We start from the raw sequence: 6,137 nt of genomic DNA, 5'->3' as shown, positions 1-6,137 counted from the left end.
GTGGTTTTCCTTGAGAAAATAACATGCCAGGGATCTCATGTAGATCTAAAACTCCAGATCTTCTTGTCTCTACCTCCTGAAGGATAGAATCACAAATGTCCACCAACTTCCTAGCTATAAAATTAGATCTAGCAGCTGGTTTTTAAGTCATCCTTTAAGAACTCAGATAATAAGCAAACAGTTCCCTCAGACTCTGTAACATATTCCCAATATTGGCAGTTTATGTTAAAAATATTCGTTTTACCCAATAGATTTTTTTATTTAAGACATTTTTCATAGAACATATTCTGATCACAGTTTCTTCTCATTTTCACAGATTCTCCTTTTCCAAGCCACATCTATCCATTCTTCTTTCTTTCTCTCTTTAAAATAACAACACAAATAAAACAAATAAGACAAAAAAGAAAAAGCACGACAGAAATACTTAGACAAACATACCCTCACACATACCCACACACCCAATAAATAATAAATAAATAGATAGATAGATAAATAAATGAATCACAAAATCAGAAACCATAATATACAAGCAAAAGACCAGTAAGCTTTTTCTTTTTTTTTCTTTTTTAGCCCCACAGAAAGCATTATGAGACAAAAAAATTCTCCAAAGATATCATTGATCTTTTTTGTGTTGACCATCTGTGGGGCATGGGGACTGCCCATAAGTAAGGTTTGTATACCCAGTGAGATTTCAATGAAGAAAACAAATTTTTGTTGTGCAAGCAGTTGTCAGCTGGAGATAGCTTCTTGTTTAACTAAGGGAGCTCGATAGGCCTTTGGACCTATGGGAAAACCAAATACTCTTTTCCTGCTAAAAGTACACAGCATAAAATGACTTCTAAAGACACTGTGCTGTGGAGTCTCATAGAGCAGTATGGTGTTCTATGCCCATAGATAAGCCATCATCAAAGAGGCTTCCTCCTGCAGTTGATGAAAACTAATATGAAGACCCACATGCTAGACAATGTGCAGAGAATAAGAGACCTTGGGACATTCAGTCCTAAATGGGATGTTTCCATCAAACCTCTCTACACAAGGCTCAGGTAGCTACATGGAAGAGAAGCCAAAGATTTTAAAAGCCAGAGAGCCCCAGACACAGCCTTCGGATAACAGGTACACAAATTTTCTCTGGTGGCCACTGTGCCACCGTAGTAGTAGCTGGCAGTGGCATTTCATTTGCATGACCTCTCGAAGGAGGTCTGGTATTCTTTAATAGAGCTCTTTGCTGAGTTCTTGGAATAGATATCTCTACCTAGAGGGTCTGTCTTGTGTATAAAAGAAGAGAGCACACCGTTGACAGACATGTAAAAGCTGACAAGGCACTCACACTGCGATCAGAGCCTTCCCCCTGATTGGCAAATCCTTCTCCATCTTCTCCCAAGTTAGTGAGATCTTTTTCTTTTTAGTGATTTTGAACTTGACTGCCCTCTTGGAGAGCACTAATCTGTGTCTCCTTCCTAGAATGAATGAAAAGGTGCTAGTAAGAAAAGAGCATATAATCAGGACCGGCTGCCCAAACGGCGTGTCTCTGCCCTTACTATAGAACACATTCAGGATCACTTCTGGACATCCTGGAACTAGGAAGTGCTGGCACTGACTTGTGCTGCCTACCTAAGTAAGAATGTAGAAGAAAACTTCTCCACTGGATATTGTTGTGTGCTCAAACACAACATGCTCAGGGTGCTACTGAGGATGGGCTAAAGCAGACTATCAGCCATGTTCAGACACCCGTCCATGGAATTAACACAGAGAGACTGGGAAACACGGTGGACCTGTGGTGAGAGCCTCTTCTGCAGGACCTAGTGGACACAGTCAGGAGGCAGAGGGTGAGTCAGGCCCAGGTATCCAGCCATCCTGACTGCTCTGTACAACTGGTGACTTCCAATGGAGTCAACAGTTCAAAGAGGCTTCTCTAGCATCAAAGGAGCCCACAGCAAGGCAGGCACTGTGGGATGTGTCTCCTATGACGTGGCACTGAAACCTGTGAGTGAAGAATGGGCACCACAGCAACAGCCATGCTGGGGGAAGGGCAGCACCAGGACCTTTTGCTGCCTCTTGTCTAAAGGCCAGTAGACAGCGTGGCCCTCACTGTTAAGACCCTGCAACACCGAGATCCCCTAGCCAGAGAATGATGGAGCTCACGGATTCGGAGCTCTGCAACATCTGCTGGAGACCGCAGCATACTTTCTCTGAAGAAGTAGAACAGTTGTGCAGAACCAGAGCTCACCTATGCCATCCAGACCTGGAGTGAGTTAGCAAGGCTGAGACGAGCTCCACGTATCTGGTAGAAGTGGGTGGATAAGGAGGAAACCAGTCTAAGTGGGTGCTGCCACACCCTCCATTCAACCAACAGCCCAAGATTGTACTTCATGGAATGTTCAAAAACAGTTCTATCATTTAAAGTTTAAGGTAAAACAACTTCTACATCAAAAGCTGATTGCACCAAAGAACATACTCTGTCTAGACCTAGGCCTCCCCGCCCATGCAGCAGATGTGCACCTTGATCTGCATGTGGGTCCAGATCTGGAGCGGGGACTGTCCCAAAACTGTTGCTTGTTCGTGGGGTATGATCTTCTAGCTGAGCTGCCTTGTCTGGTCTTAGAGGGAGTCTCAGAACCTCGATGTGCTGAGGTGGGAGGGATTCCCAGGGGCCCTACCCACTTAGAGGAGAAGAGGGGTTGGGGAAGGATTGTGGGAGGGGGTGACCCGGAGGGGGGCAGTGAACAGGATGTAAAGTGAATAAGTAAAGAAAATAAAATAAAAAGCCAGAGAAAATGGAAGACACCAAGGAAATTTTGTATTCCAGATCCAGTAGGTCTAACAATTAAAAAAAAAATTTTTTTTCGGAGCTTAGGACCAAACCCAGGGCCTTAGGCTTGCTAGGCAAGCGCTCTACCACTACGCTAAATCCCCAACCCCCAATTCAAAATTTTTAAACTTAATGCATCTTCTCTTCTAAAAGGCAAAGGATTATACAATATGTTGTCTATATTTTTATCAGTGTTTAATAATAAAAACACAAAATAAACCAATCAGAGAGATTAAGTTAAGTTAGGGCAAATTCTCTTTTCAACTGTAAAGGTTTAAAAACCTCTTATACCTTATTAGCATATTTTATTTTATCCTTCATTCTTTGACAGTTTTATCTATATTACCACACTATCAGGAACCAGGAGACACTGAAAGACAGGAGAGAATGACTTTAAGAATTGGAAGATGGAGAGAAGCACCATGAAATGCTTCTGTCCAGATAGGATGTGACAGGCCAATTGCAATGAGGAGCTCACAACAGCTGGAAACAACTGCCCAGCCTGGAAATCAACATCCCATCATGAAGAAAAAAAGATGCCCATGAGACCTCACTCACCTTAACAGTATTTTACTATTAGCTTATTTTTTTCCAAATAGGACCCTCACTTTCCTGAAATAGAAGTCAAGAAACTGACATGTTCAAGCCTTTGGCTGGCGATATATGACCCAGCTTATGTTAAGGAGACACCTGTGTGATCTTGAATTGGAAAGAGAGCAAGGAGAAACAGGTACCACACACCCAGATTCAATCTGACAAAGAAGGTGGCAGTGAATAAAATGTCATTGGTCCCTGTTGACTGGTTCTCGTTTTCTTTCCTTGTTTCTGGTAGTAAAGGGAGATCTTTCTGTTTTCTTCCTCCAAATAGTTCTCTTTTTCTTCCCTGAGTACATGTGTAGAAGCTTCTATCATACCCTTCTCCCATTATGGTTTGGCATGAGCAATAGAGCAGGTTGCCAGGCTGGCTCTAAACCCGCAGAACATTCTAACCTGAGACACAAGTCTGCTTGAACTCACCACATTTGTCGGACTGATTCAACCATAGAAGATCCTCTTGTTCACAGCGACTGCCCGAGCTGACCTCCTAACACATCCTCATGAAACAAGGTGCCGTGGATGTTGGTTTAGTGATATTTTTACTACAGGAGATATAGTAAAGGTACATTTTGTCTTCAGATTTTTAAACTTACAGAAAGCTAGAGCTTTAAAAGTTGATTGTCCTACTTTTAATGCCCTGGCTTTATGGACAAAACCCCGACAACTCGTAGAGGTCAAAAACGACCTGGCCAGAGGCAATACTGCTGCCGAGCTCTGCAGACTAAACACCAATTCCCTTGACTTGAATTCAGTGTATATTTCTTCCAGTTCCTTGAAGGTTCGCTGTTTTGCTCAGACAAAAGACAGGGCAAGAAACTCTTATCTTAGCTAGCTGAATTTCAACATGTCCCACCCCAGGGCCCAGTTGTCCAGTTGCATATTTGTTTGAAAAGTGTCTGAAAGGCTTGTGGGTGCTAATTGTTGTTATTCCAGGAAGGTTCCAACAAGGATAAGGGCTCATTGTCTTTATCCTTATTCTGTGTTTTGTTCTCTTTTTTGGTTTGGTTTGGGTTCTATTTTTGCAGGTAGAGGGATGAGGAGAGCATTTAGATGCAAGGCACATTTACAGAGAGCTGCACAGTTTTCCTATGCCAGTAGGTCACTGCAACCTGAGGGTGGTGAAGGCCCTGTCTTTCACCTTGACTGATAGGAGAATTCTCTTCTACATCAGAGACATCATCACATGACATTCTGCTTAGCGAATGGCTCAGGACCTCTATCAATGATTCATTATGTACCTGTGGCAAGTCATTAGTCAGTTTTCATCAAATGCTACTTTCTTTATTTCTAAATTAGAACTAAAATATGGTTTATACTGCAGTGATAATCATGAAAATCAATTAATATAGAAATACAATGTTTATTATAAGTATTTTATTACCATTAGGTATATTACACATATAGCAGCAGTTAACATTTATTATTTATTCCCCCCCCCTGTGTGTGTGTGTGTGTGTTTGTGCGCGCGCGCGCGCGCGTGCACTCGCACAAAGAGAGAGGAAGGGGTGGAGAAACAGAGATCAGAGGACAACTTACAGGAAGCTGGTTATCTCATCCTACCACAAGGATTTGGAAATTGAATCAGGTTTCACGATTGTTAGCATGTGTAGTCGACAGGGGTATCATGAGCCCTTTCTAAAGCACTCTTCTACTTTTGGAGTTGATGTTTACATCCCCCTTTGGCTTCTCTTTTAACTCTTCCCAACATCTTTCCATGTGTATGTGAATGTATGATTGTGTCTGTGTGTGTTTGAGTGTTTTACTGTATATGTCTGTGTATGTGAATGTGTGTGTGTGTGTCCTTTGGGCAAACATATATTATCACGGTTCTATTTCCAATTCATACCTTCAGAACTTCAATCAAATCTACCCCACATCCCAGGGTGACCCCAATCCTTCCTCTCAGCCTGCCAAGTGCTGGGCCCATAGGCCTGATCCTCTTTACCCAGCCTTTCTTTAGCACCTTGAATCTCACAGTTTGAAAACTCCTGACCCTGTGTGTTTCCACCTCACAGTTTCCACCTCAGTAGAGGCCACTCAGGCCATGTAACTGCTACCCGTGTTACAGAGTGCATCCATGATTCGAGAAGTTAAGAAGTCCACAACCAATTCAAGACAGGAAACTGTGTGATAGGATAAGAGGGCGTTAACATAGAAGGAGAACGAGAAAGAGCAATCTCAACTACGACTCATAAAACAAAAACAAAACTAATCTCGAGACTTTATATCCTTTATATAGAAGAAGTCACAGTAAGACATAAGTCTTTAATGAAATGTCAACAGTAAATACTACTTTTACACAGCTGTTTGGCAATGTGCTGTGTTCGGAACAAACCAGAATTGCTTAACTTTTGATAAGATTTTCTTTCATGCCTGACTTAGCTTGGGTATAATGCTAATTGTGTCTTTTCTTCTGGTCTGCAGAATTTACTCTGGAGGCCTGCTGACTCTGCCTTCTTATTCCCTAGCGCTTTCTTTTTATTTTCAAACTAAGGTAAATTTTGCTTCTGGCTACAAAAAAGGAGCAGGTCATTGAGTATATACCAAAGACAGAATGTCCCTTTCTTCACCGGTGTAACCTCCACCTCTAACATTACTGTAGAACTACATACATGGAGTCTTTCATAAGTATTTGCTGAGAGATTTTAATTGGATGGATGCAGTCTCACACATATGAATACACACACACACACACACACACACACTTTAACAAAAAAAAAGACTTCTAGAG

General features: G+C 42.0%; 2 long non-coding RNA genes across 5 annotated transcripts; one reads left to right on the top strand and one right to left on the bottom strand.

Moving 5' to 3' along the window:
- Window positions 1–238: 238 nt before the first annotated feature.
- On the bottom strand, window positions 239–1,958 carry LOC102549744 (uncharacterized). 2 transcript variants are annotated; one of them, XR_005493270.2, is made up of 3 exons: window positions 1,773–1,958; window positions 1,328–1,457; window positions 239–362 (listed from the first exon to the last, which is right to left on the bottom strand). It is a non-coding gene; the product is annotated as an uncharacterized LOC102549744 (long non-coding RNA). The 2 variants fall into 2 exon arrangements; XR_359551.5 differs by having other exon boundaries at window positions 1,612–1,957.
- Window positions 1,931–3,606, top strand: LOC102549643 (uncharacterized). 3 transcript variants are annotated; one of them, XR_005493269.2, is made up of 2 exons: window positions 1,931–2,409; window positions 3,409–3,606. It is a non-coding gene; the product is annotated as an uncharacterized LOC102549643 (long non-coding RNA). The 3 variants fall into 3 exon arrangements; XR_005493268.2 differs by having other exon boundaries at window positions 3,167–3,606; XR_359549.5 differs by having other exon boundaries at window positions 3,141–3,606.
- Window positions 3,607–6,137: the final 2,531 nt, after the last annotated feature.

This window comes from Rattus norvegicus, chromosome 14 (assembly GCF_036323735.1).
Source record: "Rattus norvegicus strain BN/NHsdMcwi chromosome 14, GRCr8, whole genome shotgun sequence".
Taxonomy (NCBI): Eukaryota; Metazoa; Chordata; class Mammalia; order Rodentia; family Muridae; genus Rattus; species Rattus norvegicus.
The sequence above is the reverse complement of the archived record's forward strand: the minus strand, read 5'-3'. Positions and strand labels throughout refer to the sequence as shown.